Source organism: Macaca nemestrina, chromosome 2 (assembly GCF_043159975.1).
Source record: "Macaca nemestrina isolate mMacNem1 chromosome 2, mMacNem.hap1, whole genome shotgun sequence".
Lineage (NCBI taxonomy): Eukaryota > Metazoa > Chordata > Mammalia > Primates > Cercopithecidae > Macaca > Macaca nemestrina.
Window position 1 is genome coordinate 61,664,866 of NC_092126.1, and position 26,253 is coordinate 61,691,118.

Consider the following 26,253-nt stretch of genomic DNA (forward strand, 5'->3'; position numbering starts at 1 on the left):
CCATTTGGTAATTGTGTAGTATCCTTTAATATCTATATCTTTATTGCTGTTTTCTTATATATATTTTCATGAGCGAGATTGGCCTATAGTTTTCCACTTTTGAAATGTCTTTGTCATGTTTTGATAGAGAGGTTATGCTGACCTCTTTTCTATTGTCTTTTTGTATTATCTGAAGCAATTTGTATTTTGAGTGAGGTCATCTTGGTCTCTCAAGACCAGCCCAGTTGCCAGCTGAATACAACTGAATGAACAAGTGAGTACACTTGGCCCTCAGTATCTGTTGGCTCCACACCTACGGGTTCAACCAATTTCAGATAAAAAATGTTTTTAAAAAATTATGCAAAGTTCCAGAAAGCAAAGCTTAAATTTTCTTTGTGCCTTGTGCTATGTTGAATCCACGTAAAGTGATATGCAAGCATTATATTAGGTATTAAAAATAATATAAATATAGGTTATGTGCAAATACTATACCATTTCATGTAAGAGACATATAAAATCAGAGAATCCTCAGATGCTGGTGTCTGTGGGGGATCCTAGAGCCAATCCCCCATGGATACCAAGAGATGATCATATATACATAGTCATACTACCATAGGTTAACTGTGGGACCATGGTAAAGTCACTTCTCTCTGAGTCTCAGCTTCATCATCCATAAAATGCTGCAGTTGAATCTTTAGTTAAAGTCTAGCTTTAATGGACTGTGATTCCCTTTCTCTCTCTATTTCTTGGAATGTGCCATGAAGATTGTGCTTTGCAAAGTGCTTTGAGTTACTTTTCCTCACTCCTACAAGATGGCAATTCTAATGCTCTCAAGCATTTGTTTTGAAATTTATATTGAATTATTAATAAAATACCCTCTGTGGGGAATAAGTCAAGAATATAGTAGGGAAGTCAAGACATATGAAGATCTCAACTAGGAAATATCTGTCCTTTTCACTTGGTAGCCAAACTGTCACTGGAGATGAAGAGAGGGCCTTGGCCACTGTGCCAGGTGTGCCTGCTACAGTTCTTGGAAAACAGAGGCTGCTCAGTAGAGGGGGGTGATATATCTTCCTGACAAAGCTCCTGCCAGGAGAGAATGTGCATAACTCAGCCCTGAGCCTTTCTATGAGCTCTGCCAAATCCGACAGACAGGTAACAAAACACTGAAAAAAAAGTAATGTCAGCCCAGCCTGGCGAGTGCCAACACCGCTCCCTTAATTACTCTACCTAGTGACAAAAGCTATTCATCAAGCTTGAAATAAAGTGGTTTTAAAGTCAGAAATTTATGTGCCAGCCAGTCAGGCTGTAATTTTGGGGGCCTTGGTTTAAAGCAACATAAACCAAGATGAAAACAAATTGGAGAGCCAGGTAACTAACTTTACATTTATACAATAGCACCATCAGGTTTGTCTTTGGTTCTTTCTTATTTTCTCACCATGTCTTTCTCCCCATGTTCTAGCCAAATAAAACATTTCATCCAGGCCAAGATCCCATCCTGAAGTCAAAAGGAAGATTCATTCTTGATTTACTTATTAAACATATTTGTTGTATTAAATGAGTAGAGTGAAAAGAAGGCTGAGTAATCCCGGAGGAATTAATTCATTTATTCAGCAAGTATTGAGTACCTACAATGTGCCAGACATCAACTAAAGGGCTAGGAAAATGGTGGTAAACAAGACAGCAAAGGACTCTTTTCTTATGGAGCTCCCATATGTATACAGAAGAAAACATAAATACATAAGATGTAGATAGTGATAAATGAGAATGATGGGGAGTGGGCGGGGAAACACAAGAAGAGGCATGTGGAAATCAAAGCACTAGAGCAGGAATATACTTAGTGCATATGGTGAATGGCAAACGGGCCAGTGTGGCTGGTGTGGGAAAGAGTGGAAATAGACAAGGTCGGAGAGGTTGACAGGGCCAGATCAAGAAGGGCCTTTGAGCCAGAATGAGGAGTGAGCATTTCATTCCAAGTACAACATACGTCAATGGAGAGTTTTAAGCAGAGTGATCATGTGACCAACAACTTATTGAAAATGAAGGAGTTGAAAAGGTTTTTGCAAAAGAAATCATTATCTAATTCATGTTTTATTGAGCTTAAACATTTATTGAACCTTTGTTATGTGCCAGGTGCTGATAACAAAGATGGATAAGATGCTGACTCTGTCCTCAAGGTACATACAATCCACACAGTCTTGTGCATGAATAAGAACAACATGGCAATAACGAGCAACAGTGCCTTCGTGGGGCAAAGTCATGTGGTGCAATGTCCATCTCTTTTATTAACAGAACATGGTCTCTTAAAAGAGGCTTTTCTGGATGTGCTTTTTCTTTTTTTAAATGCTGAAAGGTACATACTACATTCCAGAAGATAAATATACCTCTAAGTTGGCTCTCCCAGAGGAAGCATGACCTTCCTAAGAGGCACAATGGAACCACAAGTCTCAAGACTTATGTTCTCTTCCCTACACAGCTAGGAGACACTGAAATGAGAGCAGATGTTTTTGGGAATCCAGGCTTCATTTTCTTCAGTAAAAGAAGGTTGAAATGTTTGCTCTATAAAGTCCCCTCTAGCTCTATCATTCTGAAACCTAAGGGAAGCTTTGTCTGGATCATTCATTTATAGGCTACATTTTTGCCTTAGTAATAGGGGAGGCTGACTTTGAACCCCAATAAAGCAAAATGTTATCCCCCAAGAAGAATTTTAGTCTTCTCATTAGTAGATATGTATTGTAAAACTTGTACTTAATTATGATTATTTAAAATTCTTGAATATTTGTAGAAATTTTATAGAATTTTAAAAATGCTTTTGAATTTTAACAACTTGAATATTTTTTTCTCCTATATCTAAGTACCTATACTATATCCTTGATTTTGTCTCATGTCCCGAAAAGCCTAAAATGTTTACTTTCAATCTTTATCAAAACAGAATGCCAAATCTTGTTTTAAAACTGGAATGCTGTGGAACACAATTGTTTCCCAGAGAAAAATCCCTGAAATTCTATTCCCATTGATCTTCAAGGCAGAAGAGGGTACCATAGTCAAATGAAGGCCCTGACAACTCCTGAAGTAATAACAAATTCACGACCACAATCAAATGAACGTACAAATCCATTTCACTTTGTTTAACTGAATGTTTACCAATATCTTTGAAGGCAGACTCTTCATTGGAAAAGAATACTCAAAATGCATATTGGGCCCTGGCCATGAGGTGGGTTCTCTCTGGCACACTCCTGTGTTCTCTAGGCATGTACTTTTATTCAAAGCCTCCAGCTGCAATGGTAGGGAGTCTATGTTTGTTTCAAGTTATAGTGTTTCCCCTTTGCTGGACCAACTTGGCTGCAAACTGGGAGCCACACATGCTGAAACAATACATTTTCCTCCCAACCCTGGAACTGTTCCTTCCTAAAGTCCCATGCCTGGATGCCAGTTGGAAGCAGTCTGGCCTCAGATTGAAGAGATAAATCTACAGACAATGCAAGACATTGAAATTGTTTTTCCTTGTAGAGGTGAGGGGTTTGAGCCATGTCACTTACCTTCTCTTGCTTGGTTTCCCCTGTGACTCTAATAGAACATTGGGCAGCATGCTGTTTCCCCCTCAGTTTCCCTGTGGGACATCTGAACCCAATGAGAGCTTCACAGAGCTCAGCCTATGCATGCAGGAGCTGAGCTCTGTGAAGCTCTCACTGGGTCCAGATGAGCAGGGCCTGGGCCCTAACACCTCTCCCACGCCAAGCACTACCATTCCAAAAATAACTGTTATCTCTTTTGAACTCTGTGAACCACCTAAGCAGCCTATGACACTAGCCTTTAGCAATGGCCAGAGTGATTCACATGGCACCTGCAGGGCCAAACTCATTGAGGGACATTATTAGCAGGTGTTCAACAACTGAGGTGTAGATATTGGTTGAATAAGTGAACAAATGCCATTCAGCCCCAGAGAGTTGCCTCCTGATAGGCAGGGACTTGTGCAGTGTGAAGATTCGAGACTGCTCTCTGTGCAAGGGATACTATGTAGAGAGGAGGCAGGGAAGGAAAACTGAACAAGCATAGGTTTGAGTCCCAGACGCACCAAGCAGCCAAACGTCACCTTGATCAAGTTTTAAAACCATTCCTGAGGGTAAGTTTTCTTCTGGAATATCTACCTCGCTGGATTCTTGTGATAATGCAGGCTTCATAAGGGAACTTATGTGACAACTGTGAAGGATCTGGCACATAAGAACTCAACGGATTACAGTGATGATAAAGCGGTTATTAGGGTTGAAAGCCTCATTGGCCATCACCCCATCAACTCCCCATATTCAAGACGAGGTGACTTAGTATGCCAATCAGTGGGAGAACACAGGTTTCCTCAGTTCTAGTTTAGTGCTCTGTTACACATTTCTGCCTTCAATTATACTTTAATTTTTGGAAGAAAAATTGTAGTTCTAACCTTGAATATCCCTGTAAATTCTGACTTTGCACTGAAACCCGAAGGATGGGTACCTGGCCTCCAGTGTTTGTGGGCTGCTCAATGTGACTTTTTAACTACAAAGCTGAGAACATTGCCTTCTAGAAAGAGGGCATCTCTCTTGCTGACACTCACAGGTTGCCAGGCTGGGACTTGGGAACACCAGACTCACAAATGCCCCATACATGTGAGCAGTTGGCATGTCTATGTCTCATGCCTTGAGGAAGGTGAAACATCCTCAAGCATTGTATTGCTGTCTCACCACACACCTGGCTGGAGCTAGACTTCTGGGGGTTGGCTGAAGGTTTGAAGGAACCACCTGAGGTGACTCAGGTAAGTAGCAACAAGGCAGGGAGGAGAGAAGCAGAGGCAGCAAAAGGGAAGAGAAGGACAAAGGCACTTGTCATAGGCCGGAGCAGGCAATGGTTTTCTTCCTCAAGAAAACAATATACGCCATGTCTAGATTCCTTGCCAGACTGGCCCATAAAAATTGCATTAAACACATAAGCCCTGTGAGCTATAATACTCCTGAACTGTTAGGGTTACCCGAGTTTCTGTGAACTAGACTGAGTATCTACTCACTTAGCATTTTCATAGTCTTATAAATTACTTTGTTATAAAAATATCAGTATACTGAAGAGTATAAAATAAGTCTTTTCCCTTACTCTGTCCCCAAACTGATCCCACTTCTAGAGTTTTCTGCTGATAGTTTCGTATGTATCTTGCAGACACTTTATATATGTAACTAATAAGTATAAAGTCCACAGACCTCACTCAGAAAGTGACATTTGAAGTGTCACTGAAGGAGGACAGGAAGTGAGCCATGTAGCTATGGGGGCTGGGGAGTTCCAAAAAGAGTGAACAGCAAGTGCTGAGCCCCTAAATGGGAGTGGTGGGCTTGAGGAGAAGAAAAGAGGCCCTGAGGCTGGAGTGCAGGGAGGACGGAGGAGAAGTGTGGGTTGAGGTGGAGCACCCACAGGGCTCTGTAGGTCAGGGTAGGGGCTTGGGCTTTAACTGAGTAAAATGAGCATCTGAGCAGAAGCACACCATGATCTGACTTATTTTTAATAGCAGGGAGAATCATTAGGAGGCTATTGTATAATAATCCAGGTGAGAGATGATGGTAGCAAGAATCTTGATGGTAGTGGAGTATAAAAATAATTGGATGCTGGATATATTTTCAAGGTACAGCTAATGTGATTTGTTGTTGGATTGATTGTGGAGTGTGAGAGGATGAGAGGAATGCAGGGCAACTTCTAGATTTGGTGGCCGAATAGCCAGAAGGACATGGTGGCAAATTCATGGTGGGGTCAGTATTCCGAACCAAGCCTACTGAGCGCGGGGTCTCTACTTCTTCCTCCGTACAGTCTTGCCTCCTGGGCACCACACAACTTTCCACAACACTGTGTTGTGGTAAAAGTTTGCACTACAAGGCAAAGAATAAGATGTCAGAATATTGCCTTCCATTAAGTTGGAGACTTTTTAGCTCAAATCAGCTATAGTATCTGAAAGGGTGTTCTATTGGTCATTTCTAATATTTAAAGGATGCTTCCTAGAACCCAGGTGATTCATCCCTAGAATTCTGGACTCACTTGTTGGGAACGATTGTACCGGACCATTATTCCAGAAAGTCTTAGGCTTCTGTTTTTGGTGACTACACTCTGTGTGAGAGTTTCACCGTGTTTTTTGTTCATCGATCACTTTCTGTGCCTTATAATGAAAACAGTGAAGACAAATGTGCTATTTATAATTTTCTTCCTGGAGCCATTTCAATTAAAAGTTAATTGAATGTCTTCACATCATAATTTTAAAGTATTCTTTCAGTAATAGTGAGGCAACGTAAAAGCTGTAAGAATCCCCTAAAACTTATGCAAATACCTTTTCAAAATGCCACAATGTGCATACACAGTGTTACTTAAACATGGTTAGTATTTTTATGTCTTTATTAATTGTATTAATGTATAGAAAGGATGACTTGGGATTAAGGGGTATGCTGTTGAGGCTTCTTTGCTTTAGAGCCACTGGTTCTCACATTTTGGTGCCTACCAGGAAACACTTGAACTAGTAAAGTGCATGAAGGCCTGGGTTCACCAAAGTAGGATATGAACTTGGCCTTTCATGTTTTGTTTGGTTGCCCGGATGATTTTGAATACCCATGAAAATGTGAGAGCTACTGCTTTAGAATGCCAAACTTCCTTGGTATTTTGAGTTGATGATCCTGGATTCTGAACATGACACACCAGGAAGTGAAATCTGTTTTGCTGAATGCTTTGGGTGACTTAGGTGTGATATCCAACTCCTACCTTCCAGGAATATGATGTCTGAAAATAGCTGAAGTCAGCAGGGGTCCCAAACATTTCATGCCTAGAAACATCTAATACACTGTTTCCGTAGAAACTGAGCTGTGGACTTCTGGAGTTGCATTGATAGGACTACAAATGGGTGGATTTGCAGGTGACATATTGGTTTGCACCAAAGCAATTCTCTTATTTCTCTGCCAAATGCATCTTTCCCTATAGGAGCCCCCAAGTCTATTTTTCTGCCAAGAACCCCACTGTGGTTATAAGTGAGGGAAGGAGAGGCTGTGTGGACTAACTCCAACATTAGAGATGAAGTCCTCCCCAATCAAAGGCAGCAGGAGATACAAATCTGAAGTCAGGGGAGACAGGGTTTCTGCAGGATTTAGACCATTTTAATTCCACATTTTATTTCCATTGCGGGAGAGAAAGACATCCTTGAACTTCCCAATAACAGTAACTGTTAAAAGGTGCTAAGTATTATCCCAAGAGCATTCCGGACAATATTTTAATTATCCTCATAAATTCACCTGAAGATTCAGTATTATGTTCATTTCACAGAAGAAATGGAGGTACAGAGAACCTGCCCAAGGCCATGCAGCCTGTTATGGGAGCTAAGATCCAAACCCAGGCTGACTGACTGCAAAGTATATAATTTTAACCATTATGTTCTGCTCTCTTTCAACCTAGCAGAATTTGTGCTCCTCCACCCTATTCCATTATGCAGGCCTAGGAATCATAAATGAGAGTGATACAGAGAGATGAGTACTCCAAGGCAGCCCTGCAGACAGTTGAGGTGTCTGGTGTCAGGCAAGACAACTGGGGGCTCCTGGGAGCCCTCCCTTGCCTGAGAAACAAGGACCAGGGTGGGATGAGGGTAGAGGTGGGGGCATGCAGGGAGGTGGTCAGCTGGAACACAGTGGCGCAGCTGAACTTATTCCTTACAGGTGGTATCCATTGTGACTGGGCAGTGCCTGCGGCATACCAGTCCTTGAATGTTCCGAGTGTTGCTCCTGGGTGTATGTTCTTCTCCCTAGGAGCCATTGTTGGCTTGATGATAGGCCCCTGAATTATCATGGACCCTCTTCTAGGACAGAAGAGAGATGCCAGTTGTTCAGTGGGCTGTCAAGTGCTGCTGACAAGTGGCAAGCTGTGAGCTCCTGGGAAGCCTTGAGTTGTGGGGTGGGAATGGCGGAGGGTAGAGGTGGTTCAGTGGATAGGATGAACACCATGATCCAGGGCAAGATTTCTAAAACTTGAGTAATATAAGGATCCCTTTTAAGGGAAAAATATTACAGCGTATCGCCAGTATAAAATTTATTCTTAATATAGTATTACTACTTAATGTTCAAACAAAATGTTAATTATAAATTCTTTATGAATTATAAAACTAAATTTAACAAAAACAGATGTAAAATGACAATAACAATAAAATTCAAATTAGCAGTACTGATTTAATGTGATAGATGCTATTGCTTTGCTGAAACAGCCACACCTTGCAATACATCGATGGCATTGGCACTACAGGCTCTTTGGATGCAGATACCTCCACTTCACATGTGATAGGATGACTCGGTTAACCTCGTACAGTTTTCTACTGCAAAACCTTTGTGAAGTCCTTTGTCTTCCATCATATGCAAAAATGTTATTGACGAGTTATGTTGATCTCTGAATAACTCCTTGGTGCCAATGTGATTGCAATACAAACTTGGGTACCAATGTTGTATGACGGTTCTTGGTTCTAAGTGGGTGATTATATAGATAATAAATAATGGGCTTATTTAGATTTCTTAGATTGATTTGGGATTATGTTCCTCTGGAAATTAAGCTCTTGTAAGAGCAAGAGCTTTGTTTTGCTCTCCGCTGTATTCTCGGTGCTGAACATAGTACCTAGGACAGCTCTGCACAATAGACATATAATCCAACCATAGATAGTCACATATGCAATTTAGAATTTTCTAGTAGCCACATTTCAAACAGTAAAATGACAAGTGGAATCAACTTTAATTATTTTATTTAGCCCAATATTTTCAAAATACTATCATTTTGTGTAATCAATATTCAAATTATTAATGAGATATTTTACATTTTTTCTAAGTTTCCAAAATTTGGTATGAATTTTACATTTAAAGCATGCTCAGATAAGATTAGCCACCTTTTAAGTGCTCAATCATCACATGTGTCTAGTGGCTACTGTGCTGAACAATACAGATATAGAAGATAATAGGTGCTCAATAAACTTTAAAAAATATTGCTGTATGAAGGATAAAAAGAACTTTCAGGTCCTCAAACCTTCAAACATGCTGGTTTCAGTGATTCTGATGCTGTCTCTCATAGTGGGGAAGCAAGCAAAAGAAGTGATTCTAAACCTCTTACTTCTCACTTGAATAAATGCAGTGGCATCCTCCTACCCAGTCTCGTTGCATCCAGCCTTACTCCTTTGTAATCATTGCTACCCAGGACAGCTAGACTGCCTTTTCCTAAAGTGCAAAGCTTATTGAGTCCCTCCCTTGTTCAATAACCCTCCAGTGACTTCTCTTCAACACTAAAATAAAGTCCAGGTTCCTTAGCATGGATTGGAAGGCCTGTGATGATTGGGCCCTTATATTCTCTTCTGCTCTCCTTAAAATTTCTGCCCCATCCAGACTGGATTTATTTCTGTTTTTTTGTTGTTTGTTTTTTCACATGCTGCTTCATGTGCCTGTAACATTCCTTTCTCCTCCTTATTCCTTGGCTAACTCCTACATATCCATCAAGTACAGGTTAAAATGTCACTTCTTCCAGGAAGCCCTCCCTGACTCCATGGACTGTTTAGCTCTCTGATTCTTGCTGCTGTGTACTGCCTCATCAGAACCCTCTTGCTGCTGTGTACTGCCACATCAGAACCCTCTTTTCAGGAGCTGTGCCTCCTACTTTTTAGAAACTGGGATAACTAAGGAGAAAGACAAAGGCTGACTTGGATCATAGAGGACTGGTAGATTTTATTATCACAAAATGTGGTCAGAAGGCTTGGGAGAAAGGAAATGGACATTTTTTACCTAGTTAAAAATGTTATGCTAAGGCTTAAGTAAATTGCAGAAATCCCATTCTTCTATCACCATGTGGACCAGGGAATTATTGCAGTTAAGGTCAGCTGGCCACTGTGTCTTTTTTCAATTGGGAGATGTGAGTTGTAGGAAAACTTGTGACTCTGTCCTTGAGTATTGAGGGTTCCTTTTAGGTCCTCCCCCTCATCAATTAAAATGACTCATATAGCAATGATATTTAGCATATATATCAACTAGAACAGTGGTTCTGAACCAGAGGAGCATCTCAGAATCACCAGGGAGTTTTGCTAAAATACAACTGTTACATATCTGCTCTTCCCTACTCCCCATCTAGGCCCATGAGTCAGAATCTCTCAGGATGGGGGACAGCAATACGTACTATGTTTGGGCTTCTCGGCCAACTGATAGTTCATCTCTGGTTAAGAATTATTGAGCCAGGGTAAGAGAAGAGCAAAGTAGTCTAAAACCAGAGGCTTTGCGGATTATGACGGGTGGTTTCTTAAGGCAATGTAGATGGCTAGGGGGAAACATTTCCTATTCTAGGAGCACAGTCCGGAAGAACTATTATCATGGGAATGGAGAGCTAGTATTGAAAGGCAAGAGAATTCTGAACCCGACTGATCAGACTTTATTTGTTCCTTGTGCAACTCAATCTTAAGTTTTTATTATTGCACAGCTGCCAATTTGATTTTACAATGCAAATAAAAGTCTGATGTGTTATGACACTTTGGATTTGTTATTCACTGTATCTATTAAAGGATGAAATAATTTATTAAAAATTGTTCTCAAACAACATTCAAACACCTGTTGATAAAGACAAGTTAGCAGAGTATAATCTGATATTTCATCATCTATTGGCCATGGGGCTTTAGAGGTGGGGTTAAAAAGTAGCACCTGTATATTTGGGGTGTGGGGATTGAGGGAGACAGTGTTGCCCACCATAGCATTTTATATTTTTTCAGCACATACTTACTGAGGGCATATGATATGCCACATCTGGTTTCTAGCCATGGAAGCAAAGACCCAAATCCATGCCTTCATAGAACTTACATTTTAATGGAAAAAAAAAAAAGTTATATAGTACTATAGATAGAGAAAAATAAAGCCTAAAAGGAGGATAGACGTTATTGTGTGTGGGGTGGGAATGGACAGGAGGGTGGTGGTGACATTTGAGCACAGACCTAGAGGGGAAAAGGGATGAACCATGCAGGTATCTGGGAATAAAGTGTTCCAGATGGAACAGTAAGTGCAAAGGCCCTGAGGCAGGAGAATATTTGGAATGTCTGAGCAGGAAGAGCATGGTAGGAGATGAGGTCGGGGAGGTAATAAGGGGCCTGGGTGGCTATAGCAAGGAGGCCAGCTTTTACTCTAAGATGAGCAGTCATTGCTAACTTTTGGTCTAAGATGTAAGAGACATAATTTTAAAAGGATCATTTGGATGGCGGATAGAAACTGCACTCTCCAGGGACAATGATGAGGCAGGAAGACCCTTTAGGAAGCTGTTGCAATATCCTAGAAGTGGCTTGGACCTGGGTCACAGAGGTGAAGGTAGTGAGGAGGAGGGCAGTTTCTCGATACATTTTACAGGCAGAGCTAAGAGGATTTGCTGAATGCAGGGTGTCTGAACGAAAGTGAAGGATGAGGCAGGTTCCTGGCCTGAGCAACTGGAGGGGCAGGGTGGCAGTTCACTGAGATGGGGAAGATCATTGGGAGGCAAGATGCGGACAGTACCTGGAAGTTCAGGAATTTGGTTCAGACCAGTTTACAAAAGTGAGTCGTGGTTTGGTTGGTTGCAGCACTCATATTGCTGCTACACAGAGTTGCTGATTCTAAAGTCTTAATGCATCATTAAGCATTCTAAGAAGAGGCACAATGGAACCACAAGTCTCAAGACTTATGTTCTCTTCCCTACATGGCTGGGACACACTGAAAAGAGAGCAGATGATTTTGGAAATCCAGGTTTCATTTTCTTCATCAGTAAAAGAGGATTAAAATCTTTGCTCTATAAAATCCCCTCTAGCTCTATCATTCTGAAACCCAAGGGATGCTTTGTCTGGATCATTCGTTTATAGGCTACATTTTTGCCTTAGTAATAGAGAAGACTTTGGACCCTAATAAAGCAAAATGTCCTTCAAGAAGAATTCTAATCTTCTCATTAGTAGATATGTATTGCAAAAATTGTACTTAATTATGATTATATTTAAAATTTAGAGAAAACATTACAAAAGACTTTTTAAGAAATTAGATCAGGGCAGAAAATTTTGGAGAATCTTTTTTCCTGCTAGAAAATGACCAACAAAAGTTGTCACTTGATCTGGGCTAGTGTGGTGGCAGGAAGCATTAACACTTGGGGAGGGCGCAAATCTGGTGTGCAGACTCCACTGGTAGGGGAGGAACTAAGCCCTTTTCTTTCACAGCTGGAAGGCAGGTAGCCTGGGCAAGTTCTCAAGCCTGCTAACCCACCACCTGGAAACAGACTTGGGGATTTTGGAGGCGCACGGTGGGAGTGAGACTGGCCCTTTGGTTTGTGTGGCAGCTGGATGAGGCCTGGCTTTCCCCCACTTCCCTGAAAACCTGGATGACTCAGTAGAGGCTCCATAATCCTCCTAGGAACTTAACTCCATTGACCTGGGAACCTCACTCCCATCCCCTACAGCAACTGCAGCAACACCTGCCCAAGGAGAGTCTGAGCTCAGACATGACTAGCCCTGCCCCCACCTAATGGTCCTTCCCTACCCACCCTGGTAGCTGAAGACAAAGGGCATATAATTGTAGAAGTTCTAGGGCCCTGCCCACTGCCTGTTCCTTCCCATACTACCACAGCTGGGGCTGTCTTGAAAGAGCCACCTCCCCGGCAGAAGGCCAACCAGCACAAAAATAGCACATTAATCAACCAAAGCTAAGGACCCTCACAGAGTCCATTTCACACTCCTGCAACCTCCATTGGAGTGAGTGCCAGTATCCAAGACTGAGAGACCCACAGATGGTTCACATCACAGGACTCTGTGCAGACAACCTCCAGTACCAGCCTGGAGCCTGGTAGATTTGCTGGGTGGCTAGATCCAGAAGAGAGAGAACAACCAGGACAGCTCGGCTCTCAGGAAGCCACATCCCTAGGAAAAGGGGGAAAGTACTACATCAAAGAAACACCTTGTGAGACAAAAGAAACTGAACAATAGCCTTGAGCCCTAGACTGTCCCTCTGATAGCCTACCCAAATGAGAAGGAACCAGAAAACCAACTCTGGTAACATGACAAAACAAGGTTCTTTAACATTCCCCAAAAAATCACACTAGCTCTCCAGCAATGGATCCAAACCAAGAAGAAATCCCTGATCTAACTGAAACAGAATTCGGAAGGTTCATTATTAAGCCAATCAAGGCGGCACCAGAGAAAGGTGAAACTTAATGTGAGGAAATTAAAAAAATTATATAAGAAGTGAAGGGAGCAATATTCAATGAAATAGATAGCATGAATAATGAAAACTTCAGGAAACAATGGATGCACTTATAGAAATGCAAAATGCTCTGGAAAGTCTCAGTAATAGAATCAAACAAGCAGAAGAACTTCAGAGCTCAAAGACAAGGTTTTTGAATTAACCCAATCCAACAAAGACAAAAAAGAATAAGAAAATATGAATAAAGCCTCTAAGAAGTCTGAGATTATGTTAAATGACCAAACCTAGGAATAATCAGCATTCTCAAACAGAAATCTAGCAGTTTGGGAAGTATATTTCGGGGAATATTCAAGGAAAACTTACCTGGCCTTGAAAGAGAACTAGACATCTGAATACAAGACACTAGAGGAACACCTGGAAAATTCATCACAAAAAGGTCATCACCTAGGCACATTGTCATCAGGTTTTCTGAAGTTAAGATGAAGGAAAGAATCTTGAGAGCTGTGAGGCAAAAACTCCAGGTAACCTATAAAGGAAAACCTATCAGATTAACAGCAGATTTCTCAGCAGACACCCTACAAGCTGGAAGGGATTGGGGCCCTATTTTCAGCCTCCTTAAACAAAACGATTAGCCAAGAATTTTGTACCCATTGAAACTAAGCTTCATAAGTGAAGGAAAGATTGTCTTTTTTTCAGACAAATACTGAGGGAGTTTGCCACTACCAAGCCATCATGAAAAGAACTGCTAAAGGGAGCTCTAAATCTTGAAACAAATCTTGGAAACACATCAAAACAGAACCTCTTTAAAGCATAAATCTCACAGGACCTACAAAACAAAAATACAATAAAAAAGCCCCCCCCCCCCCAAACCAAGGTATATAGGCACCAAATAGGATGAATGCAATGGTACCTCTAATCTCAATACTAACATTCAATGTAAATGACCTAAATGCTTTACTTAAAAGATACAGAATTGCAGAATGGATAAAAATTCACCAACCAACTAACCGCTGCCTTCAAGAGACACACCTAACACATGAGGACTTATATAAACTTAAGGTAAAGGGATGGAAAGAGACATTCTACGCAAATGGAGACCAAAAGCAAGCAAGGGTAGCTATTCTTATGAGGCAAAACAAACTTCAAAGCAACTGCAGTTAAAAAAAAACAAACAAACAGCATCATTATATAATGATAAAAGACCTTGTCCAACAGGAAAATATCACAATCCTAAATATATATGTACCTAACTCTGGAGCTCCCAAATTTATAAAACAATTACTAATAGACCTAAGAAATGAGATAGACAACAACACAATAATAGTCGGGGGACTTCAATACTCCACTGACAGCACTAGAGAGGTCATCAGGAAAGTCAAAGAAACAACGGGTTTAAACTATACCCTGGAACAAATGGACTTAACAGATATTTACAGAACTTTCTACCCAACAACTGCAGAGTATACATTCTATTCAACAGCACATAGAACTTTCTCCGAGATAGACCGTATCATGGGCCACAAAACCTTAATAAATTCAAGAAAATTGAAATTATATCAAGTACTTTCTCAGGTTACTGAGAATAAAACTGGAAATCAACTCCAAAAGGAACCTTCAAAATCATGAAAATAGATGGAAATTAAATAAACTGCTCCAGAATGATCACTGGGTCAAAAATGAAATCAAGATGGAAACTTAAAAGTTCTTCAAACTGAATAACAATAGTGACACAACCTATTAAAACCTCTGGGATGCAGCAAAGGTGATGCTAAGAGGAAAGTTCGCAGCCCTGAACACCTACATCAAAAAGTCTGAAAGAGCACAGACAGACAATCTAAGGTCACACCTCAAGGAACTAGAGAAACCAAGAACAAACAAAACCCAAACCCAGCCGAAGAAAGGAAATAATGAAGATCAGAGCAGAACTAAATGAAATTGAAATAAAAAAATACAAAAAATAAATAAAACGAAAAGCTGGTTCTTTGAAAACATAAATAAAACTGATAGACCATTAGCAAGATTAACCAAGAAAAGAAAAGAGAAAATTTAAGCTCAGTTAGAAACAAAATGGGAGATATTACAACTGACACCACAGAAACACAAAAGATCATTTAAGTCTACTATGAACACCTTTATGCACATAAACTAGAAAACCTAGAGGAGATGGATAAATTCCTGGAAAGATACTACCTTTCTTGCTTAAATCAGGAAGAATTAGATACTCTGAACAGACCAATGACAAGCAGCACTGTTGAAATGGTAACATAAAAATTACCAACAAAATGTCCAGGACCAGACAGATTCACAGCAGAATTCTACCAGACATTCAAAGAATAATTAGTACCAAACCTATTGAAACTATTCCACAAGATAGAGGAAACTCTCCCTAAATCATTCTGTGAAGCCAGTATCACCCTAATACCAAAACCAGGAAGGGATATAACAAAAAAGAAAACTACAAACCAATATCCCTAATAAACAAAGATGCTAAAATCCTTAACAAAATACTAGCTAACCAAATTCAAAATATCAAAAGATAATTCACCATGATCAAGTGAGTTTCATACAAGGGATGCAGGGATGATTTAACATAATCCAAGTCAATAAACGTGACATATCACATAAACAGAATTAAAAACAAAAATCACATGATCATCTCAATAGATGCAGAAAAAGCAAACAAAAGCCAGCATACCTTTATGATTAAAACTCTCAGCAAAATCGGCATACAAGGGACATATCTCAATGTAATAAAACCCATCTATGACAAACCCATAGTTAACATAATACTGAATGGGGAAGAGTTGAAAGCATTCCCTCTGAGAACTGGAAGAAGACAAGGATGCCCACTCTCACCACTCTTCTTCAACATAGTAGTGGGGTCCTAGCCAGAGCAATCAGATGAGAGAAAGAAATAAAGGGCATCCAAATTTGTAAAGAGGAAGTCAAACCGTCACTGCTGATGATATGATCGTTTACCTAGAAAATTCCTTCAGAAAGCTCCTAGACCTGATAAAAGAATTTGACTATGTTTCCAGATACAAAATCAATATACACAAATCAGTAGCTTTTCTATATACCAACAGTGACCAAGCTGAGAGTCAAATCAAGATCTCAACCCCTTTTATAGTAGCTGCAAAAAAAATAAAATACTTAGAAATATATCTAACCAAGGAGGTGAAAGACCTCTGCAAGGAAAACTGCAAAACACTGCTGAAAGAAATCATAGATGACACAAACAAATGTAAACACATCCCATGCTCATGGATAGGTAGAATCAATATTGTGAAAATGACCATATTGTCAAAAACAAACTACAAATTCAACACAATTCCTGTCAATATATCACCACTGGTTTTCACAGAATTAAAAAAAGCAATTCTAAAATTCATAAGGAATGAAAAAAGAACCCACATAGCCAAAGCAAGACTAAGCAAAAAGAACAAATCTGGAGGCATCACACTACCTGATTTCAAACTATACTATGAGGCCATAGTTACCAAAGCAGCATGATACTCGCTTAAAAATGGGCACATAGACAATGGAACAGAAACCCTAATCCTTACAGTCAACTGATCTTTGACAAAGCGAACAAAAACATAAAGTGAGAAAAGGACACCCTTTTCAACAAATGGTGCTGGGATAATTGACTAGCCACATGTAGGAGAATGAAACTAGATGCTCATCTCTCAGACCTTATACAAGAATCAACTCAAGATGGATCAAGGACTTTAAGGCCTGAAACTATTAAAATTCTAGAAGATAATATTGGAAAAACCCTTCTAGACACTGGCTTAGGCAGGGATTTCATGAGTAGGAATCCAAAAGCAAATGCAATAAGAACAAAAGATAAATAGCTGGGACTTAATTAAACTTTTAAAAAGCTTTTGCATAGCAAAAGGAATAGTCAGCAGAGTAAACAGACAACCCACGGAGTGGGAGAAGATCTTCACAATCTATACATCTGACAAAGGACTAATATCCTGAATCTACAATGAAGTCAAATTAGCAAGAAAAAAAAAAATCTCATCAAAAAGTGGGCTAAGGACATGAATAGACATTTGCAAAAGAGGATATACAAATGGTCAACAAACATATGAAAAAATGCTCAACATCACTAATGATTAGGGTTTTCATTTGTAAATGAAAACCACAATACCATACCACCTTACTACTGCAAGAATGGCCATAATCAAAAATTCAAAAAATAAAAGATGTTGGCATGGATGCAGTGAACAGGGAACACTTCTACACTGCTTGTGGGAATGTAAACTAGTACAACCACTATGGAAAACAGTGTGGAGATTCCTTAAAGAACTAAAAGTAGAACTACCATTTGATCCAACAATCCCACTACTGGGTATCTACCCAGGGGAAAAGAAGTCACTATATGAAAAAGATACTTGCACACGCTTGTTTACAGCAGCACAATTTGTAACTGCAAAAATGTGAAACCAACCCAAATGCCCATCAATCAACGAGTGAATAAAGAAACTAGTGTATATATACAGTGGAATATGACTCAGCCACAAAGAGGAATGAAGTTAATTTCATTCGTGGCTACCTGGATGAGATTGGAGACTATTATTCTAAGTGAAGTAACTCAGGAATGGTAAACCAAACATTGTAGGTTCTCATATGTGGGAGCTAAGCTATGATGATGCAAAAGAATAAGAAAGATACAATGGACTTTGGGGATTCAGGGGAAAAGGGAGCGAATAGGGTGAGGGATAAAAGACCACAGATTGGGTGCAGTATATACTGCTTAGGTGATAGATGTACCAAAATCTCATAAATCACCACCAAAGAACTTATGTAACCAAACATCACCTGTTCCCTAATAACCTATGGGAAAAAATAAAAACAAAAAAATTAGGCCCAGATAACCACCTGGGATTTATCTTGAAGTATTGGCTCTTTCAGGTTCATGTTTGTTCACGATTTTAAGAAACAGACTCACCCATGTTAACTCTTAGTGATAAAAACTTAAGAACTTTATTGTAAGGATTCTACAAAATAACTTGGGGGAGAGGGATTGATGTGGGATTAAAACAAAGTTTATTCATATCTACATATATATTAGAGAGATTATATGTATATATTTATAACATACAACCTAAAGAATGACTGTAAGACTGTAATTGAATTACTACATAAAATATTTTAAAACTCCATGGGCAATTACACTAAATAAAAATTTAAAAACCCTCATTGGTCACTATTGAAAGTTGCTAGGGTGCCAATTTATTATTCTGAAAACAGTAAAATGATAAATGTAAAATAATCCATCATTTATTCTGCCTTCCCTGTATGCACTGTATTTGAAGTTAATAAAATGTTAATGAAGGAAGTTTCCTTATAGAACAATTTCAGTTATGAAGAAGGACTTAGAAAGTCACAAATAAATGGATCCTAGACCACGTTCATCAATGGGTGCTAACACCATTGAGTGTAGAACTTTATGTTGCATGGATCAGTCTGACAACACCTGAACTCACTGATCAGTCAGTCTCAGCATCACTCAGAGTATGAGGGGGTTCAGTATATTATTCTCTCTGTTTTGTGATGATTGAAAATTTTCATAAGTTTTTAAAAGGCAAATATACATACACTTTGGAAAAATTTTAACTGGAAATAGAATTATACTCTATATACTGCTCTGCACTTTGATCTACTGAATTAATTTTTGTGGATTCAATATAGCTTGACTTACTGGCTTCTGGACTTTTATATAGGGCAGCTTTGCTGAGAATTTTTATTTATCAAGACTAGTAGTGAGTATAAGGAGGTCGAAAGACCAGGCAGGGACAGGTAAGCATGATTCTTCCCAGACAGGTTTGCAAAGTCCACTCTGGCAAAAACCTCTTGAATCCTAAGTAGGAAAAAGCAATCTGGGCCGGGCCCGGTGGCTCAAGCCTGTAATCCCAACACTTTGGGAGGCCGAGACGGGCGGATCACGAGGTCAGGAGATCGAGACCATCCTGGCTAACACAGCGAAACCCCGTCTCTACTAAAAAATACAAAAAAGTAGCCGGGCGAGGTGGCGGGCGCCTGTAGTCCCAGCTACTCGGGAGGCTGAGGCAGGAGAATGGCGTAAACCCGGGAGGCGGAGCTTGCAGTGAGCTGAGATCCGGCCACTGCACTCCAGCCTGGGCGACAGAACGAGACTCCGTCTCAAAAACAAAAAACAAAAAACAAAAAAACAACAACAACAATCTTTATGTGAGCAATGTGAGGCAAAGCAATAGAAATTGAAGTTGTTTTCCTGAGAGGAGGAAGGGATTCACATGATGCCGTTTGGTGCATGTAACAAAAACAAAGGGTGAGGCAGCGGATGTGAACATGAAGAGTCAGCTCTGCTGGAAGTTCTGACAGGTAAATGGGGAGAGCAGCCTGGCATGTGTGGAAAAGAGCATGAACCTTGGAGTCAGACGTGGGTTTGAATGGTGGTGCTCATATTAGCTATGTGTCTGTGGGCAAATCATTTAATCACTCTGTGCTCCTGTTTCACTCTGTAAACTGCTAACAAAAAAAAGTGCTCTCCATGGCTGTGGCAGGGCTCCATGACGCTGTGTAAGCAAAGCCCGTGACAGTGTCTGGCACTCTGTAGATACCTTACAAATGCCAGTCTCCATTTCCTTCTAAGAGCAGGGCTGTAGCTAATATCAGAAACAGTGCTACAGAGATGGGAGCCTGAGTTGAAAGTCAAGGATCATGGTTTGGTCACTGAGAGAGTGGGTTGTGTAGACTGAAACCTGGTCTCTGAAGGAGACTCAGTCCAGGGCAGGGGCTCTCAGAGTTGAAGATACTGCTTCAGGGGAGCTTAATATTTCCCACCCTCTTCTGTAATTGCTGGATCAGTGTGTCTGTCTGTCTTAGCCTGGAAGCTCCAGGAAGACCAGGGCCTGTATGTGTCCCTTGCTCACCATGATATCCCACAGTGGCCTAATATTTGCTACACAAGCAAAGCTGTTCATGGGAGAAATTCTAGCAAATACAAATCAAAAGAAAGAAGAAATCATGCCTAACCTAATCATCTATGACTAACATTATGGATTTTTATCCTTTCAGTCCTTTCTGTATGTCAAAGTAAAATATACACTTATTTACAAATCTGAGGTCATATTGTTTTATAATTTGTTTCTGTAAAAATATATTGTGAGCATTTTTCCAAATTGTATATACTTTTCTATGACAATGACTGCATGATATTTTTTGTGTATATACATGCCACACTTTATAATGAATTCCTTATCGTTAGACATTTAGGTAGCTTATGCAATATTTTGCTGATATAAATAGCATTGCAATAAACATCCTTGTAGCTAAATCCTTGACCAAATAACTGATTAGCTTCTCCTCCTTGAAACCTATTTTTTTCTATTTTGAGATAATTGTAGATTCAAATGCTGTTGTAAGAACGAATACGGAGAGATCTCTCATGCCTTTCACCCAGTTTGCCTCAATGGTAAGATAACATATCGCATATCTGTAGAACTATATCATAACCAGGAAGTTGATATTGATATAATCCTGCAATACTTAAGTTTTTTAGTTTGCCTTGGCCAGAGAGATGTTTTAGATATGCTATTGGGAAGCTCTAGTTATGCATTTTCAAGCGTATTTCTTCTTTTATCAATCTTCCTCCTCCTGTCTTTCTCTGGTGAGCCCTGTCATAATAGTTATCCTGCCCTGATGAGAGTATTTCAGCTGTCTTTGTGCAGGTGCATGAGCTCTAGATTTTCAGAATTCTAAGCACTAACGTTCTCCAGAGCCCCTGTGAAATAGGGTCAAAGACTGTTTCTTCTGTCATAAAATTGTGGCCATCTGTTGGTTTCTATTCTTTAATACCAATGCAGATAATGCAGATTACACCTAGGGTACAAGAGCCTGCAGGCATAATAGATACAGTCTGCTGCTGATCATATTCACTAATTAAAGGTGTGAGCCAGTCCATAGGGTTACATTTCCTTTGTTCTTATTTCACATTCTGTGTAGCCACATTTTATGAATATGTGAAAGTCTATGAAATAGTAATATTTCACTTTATGAACAAATAAAATAGTGCAAACTTTAAATATCAAGAATTTTGTAATTTCAAAGCTAAAATGGCAGTTTGAAATGGCAGTTATGTTCACCTTTTGCTTCATACGGGCCCCACTTCAACACTGTAGATGGACAAACCCACAATGCTTTGCCAGAACAGGAACTTCTGCAAATAATGTTAGTTATTATTGTGTTTTTATCAGAAATTCATTGCTAGTATAATTAGCTCTTCTTGTAATTAGAAAACAATATCATACATGTATTCATTAATTGGTGGCACTGATAATGGTTGTAGTTCTGAAAATATGCCTGAAAACAAACAACTGAAAAGGGAGGTAGAGTCATAAAACACTATTGAGACAAATAGGAGTTACAATACACTGTTGTTAATTTCAGAGAAAGCACTTTGTGAAATATTACAGATAACACACTGAGGAAATAAGACTGCATTAAAGCAAAATATGCTACAATGATTGTAGATTTATGTGCCAGCATCCTCACACTTCATATTTATCCCAGTGAAAAAATTAGCCATGAATTATGCAAGTTTTGATTTATGCAAGGTCTTCATTTATCCCTTACATAAAATGTTTTCCTCTATACTGGATTTACTCCATACTCTGCGCACAATTCAAGTAGTATGTATATTTAAGATAAGAGTTTGAAACTTCTGAGTCCTAGTGGAATTGAATTTCTTTTTTATTTTACAATTTATAAATGAGATTTTTTAAGTCGATTACTTGAAATTTATGAATACATTTCTCAAAGTAAGAGTCATTACTTAAGAACTCATACTTATTGATTATTTACTATATATGTGTCAGTGCTTTACATATTCATTCTATTTTAATTTGGTCCCTACGTTACTGAATTTGTGAAAGAGCCAGAATTCAGATATCTGTCTGGCTCCAGAGTCCATGATATGTCTGGGAGCTCGTAGGCAGCTGGGAAGTCAGTTGATAGGACACAGAGGTTCAATACCCTCCAAATTATAAGCAAACTTTTGTGGTGTATATATGCGTTTTTCTGGGCTGAAGATCCAGGGCTTTCCTCAGATATCCATGAAGCTTGTTGACCCTGGCTCCATCCCTTCCAGTGTAATGCACTCCAGAGCCACATCAAATCCCTCCTAAATGACCCACAGAGTCCTCCCTAACTCTTAACTGCATATCAACCATTGCAGTCAGCATTGACGTCTATGGAAAAATATTTCACAGCACACAGCAACTCTGGAATCGGGGTTTCTCTCTCTGCCTGACATTTTCTCTAGACTAGCTGGAAGATAGGGTAGAATCTATCATCTGCAGGAGGAAAATCTTAATGACCTCCTTAACGCTTTTGTTCCCTTGGTTTCTAAAGGGTTCTAGCTTGTCCTCAGCATAGGGTTAGACATCCATTCAAATACAGAAGACTACTCAAACAGAAGTCCATCTCATTTTCTATTGCTCTTCATTTGTTTCTTTCTAGTGGCACTTCTCACACACTGTGTTGCCTTAAAATAATTATGGTCCTGCCTCATCTATCCCTTCCAATTGGTAGCCTGTTGGTTTATCTTGAGATCCCCAGAATGCTCAGGATCATGTGGAACAGGAACAATAACTCTTAAGTGTCAGATTCCTGGAGGCCTTTCCCTGGGGGTCCTGAACTCTGAGGAGGCCTCTTTGCCTGCTGCTGTGGCCCCTGAGCCTTTGTGGTGTGGATGTGGTAATGGGTGGGAGGTGCAGAATAGAAAGTGGGGTGGTAGGTCAACTTCAACTACCTGTGCAGAAAAAGGAAACAGCCAAGAGGCTGGAAGAAAGGGGGATGGGGTGAAGAAATGAGACAGCAAGTCAGTGCAGGCTGGAATTATGAAAGGAGGGCAAGGAGATGGGGGCCTCTCTGACAAGGGGGCTCTGGGGAGAGAGAAGGCAAAGAAGGTCATGGCATATCGTTCTGTGAATCTTGTGTACCCTTCTCACTGAGACCCCAACTCCTTGCTCCTATCTAGTATTCAGAATCACACTGGTCTTCAAGCTTTTTGGGATCAGGCTTCCTGTTACATGTAAATGTGTAGCCAGGCTCATCCTGGTGGCACCATGCAGATTGAAGTTAACTAATTACACATCGTTTTTAAGCACAGAGGAAATACTATATGATAGAACTATTGAGCAAATTGATCAAGTTGAGTTTTATTAAATATGTTTGCATTTTTAAAATTAAACTATAGAACATAGTCTTTTCATAAAATTTAAACGACGAAGTATGTAAAATGAAAAGTAAAACTTCTGCTTCAGCTTCCTCCTTCTTTTCCTATGCCAGGTAACTCATGCTAATAATTTGAATTTGCTCATCAAACCTTTTTGTACAGCATTTGTCTTTCTATGGACAAAGCCCCACAGAATTTGGAGAAGGAGAAAAAGCCCTTCTTGAGGAATATGAAGTCTGAATAGTGACAACCATAGAATTTCTTCACCCAGTTTGACTAGAAAAAGTAATTGCTTCTTCTATCACACTCTTGAGACCACTTGAATCTCCCTTGCAGGAAACCATCTTTGTGAGTGGATCCAGAGTTCAGAGATCTGAACTCAGAGTAGCACATAGGAAATCCCTTAAGTCTTCGTTGTCCTCTCCTGACCACACAGAAATTGCCTTTTTCTACTGCCATTCATTTGGTTTAGCTACGGCTGCTCCTGCAGCTGTTTTTCCTTTCTTCTCTTTTTTGTTTGACAGTATCCTCTCAGTCAAAATGTCTTAGCCATGCTTTTCTTTGCTAAGCTCCCCAAGGCCGTGTCAAATAGAGCTCCGGGAACATCTGAAATAAAAACAGCATCCGTCATGGTGTTGATGCTGGCTGTAAATCAGTGCATTGGCCAGGTTTACAAACCATGGCTGATGCTCATCAGGGGCTGACAACATGCTGGGGTGCAGCATTTCTTACCAAGTGGCACTTGCTAGCACAGTCCCCATAGCTTTTCTGTAGGCATGCATTTGGCCTGTTGGGATCTTGTCTGGTTTTGACTTACCACCTACATCCTGTGTTCTTGCTGTAGGTGCGTGAACCTCTGTGTCCTCCGGGGGTGCTCTTATTCTGCCCTCCCTGCCTCTACTCGTGTACTCTTTGTGCCCATATATAGAACTCTTTCTAATCTTTCAGGTCCCAGCTCAATGGAATTTCCTCAGCGCCTCCCACATCATGCTAGGTTGCTTTCCCCACCTTCCTCCCCTCATGCCCATTTTGTACTTCATCTAACACTCTTCACACTTGCAATTTCTTGGCCAATGCCTGTTTTCCCTGCTAGGTGGCAAACTTTCATGGCAGCTGGGACTATGTCTCTCACCATCAGTCCTATATCCTCAGCATCTTTTCCAAAACCTGGTACAGAAGATGCTCCGTAAATAGGTTGTCAAATAATGGAATGAAGCAAGAGCAGGGTTTCCAGCTTGTTTAATCAAAAGCACGTGATGAAGCTTTGTTGAAATACAAATTCTTGGCCTCTTCTACCCTGGAAATTCTGATGTAGCAAATCTGAGGTAGCATTTCAGAAATGTGTGTTTTTAACAAGAGTCACTTGTGATTCTTATGTTCCGTTTATCTCTGAGGACTGTGCTGGAGACCCCTGAGGGGCAGCAGAGAGAGGAGAGGGGAAGGAGCATTGGCCTGGAGGTCTGAATATCTGCCACTAGCTAACCTGTGTGCTCTGGGTCATGGAACTTCAACTTTCTCAGTCTTTATCTCCTTATCTGTAAATCCAGACGTGTGATTGAATAATCTATGAAGTTCTTTCCAGCTCTGATAGTCTCTAAAACTTCTGTTGGACCCTTCAGAAAAATATCAGTATATGTCCTCTCTCTTCCCTACTTTCTTTCCTTGCAGGCCTAAGCAATGGGCGTGTGAGGGTGAGGTGTGACTGGTAGAAAAGCAGGCAGATAAGAAGGATCTGGTAGCTTACATTATTCACTAAATTGTGGTAGAATCATTGACTTGGGAGCAAAGAGGATGATAATGCTTTACTTACCTTGGCCTATTATGGACAAACTTTAAGTTGATTCCCATTATCCCTGCTGCTTGGTGTGCATATCGTGGTATAATCCCCTCTTCTTGAATGTGGGTAGGACCTGTGACTTTCTTCTAACCAAGAGAATTTGCAAATATGATGAGATGTCACCCCTGTAATTACATTAAGATTATGTCTAGTTATCAGACTGGTTCTAGAATCTTTCTTTCTGTTGCTGGTTTTGAAGAAGCAAGCTGCAAAAAATTCTATAGCCACAAACAATTAATTCTATGAATAGGTTGAGGAAGCTTGGAAGTGGACTCTTCCCTGATGAGAAGCTGACTCTTCCTGACGCCTTGATGACAGCCCTGTGAGATTCTAAGCAGAAAACTCATCTAAGCTACATCTGAGTTTCTGACCCAGTGAGACAATCAATATGTGTTGTTTTAAGCACTGAGTTTGTAATTTGCTATGCAGCATAGAAACTAATAGCAATTGATGCAACAGTACTATACAACAAACTATCTTCAGATTCAGTGACATGCAGTAAGCATTTATTTTCATGTTGATGAGTCTGCAGGTGAACTGTGGTGTGACTAATGTGGGCTGGGCTCAGTGAGTTTAGCTCCTGGCTGTAGGTTGTGGTCAGGTCTGCTCCACATATGTTGGTCCTGGGGCCCAGGCTGAAGGTCAGCAGGTTCTTCTCATAGTGACTCACTGGCACTCCTGAACCAAGCCGAAATGTACATGTACATCAAAGGCCTATGCGTGCATCATATTCACTAACATTTCATTGGCCCAAACCAGTCACATGGCTAAGCCCAACATCAATGGGAAATGAATATTTTCTGATCAATAATCAAAATCAGTCTAATGACTTAGTTTTGTTTAAAGTGCCCTCATATATACCAGCTCATTCTGTTCTTAAAATCTTAAGAAGGCAGAAGAATTTTTTTTTTTTTTTCGTTTTCAGATGAGGAAAGAAGGACTCCAAGAGGTTAGATAAGTTTTGCAATGTCTAATGACTGGTTTTTGTCAGAGCTGGGACAATAACAAAAGTC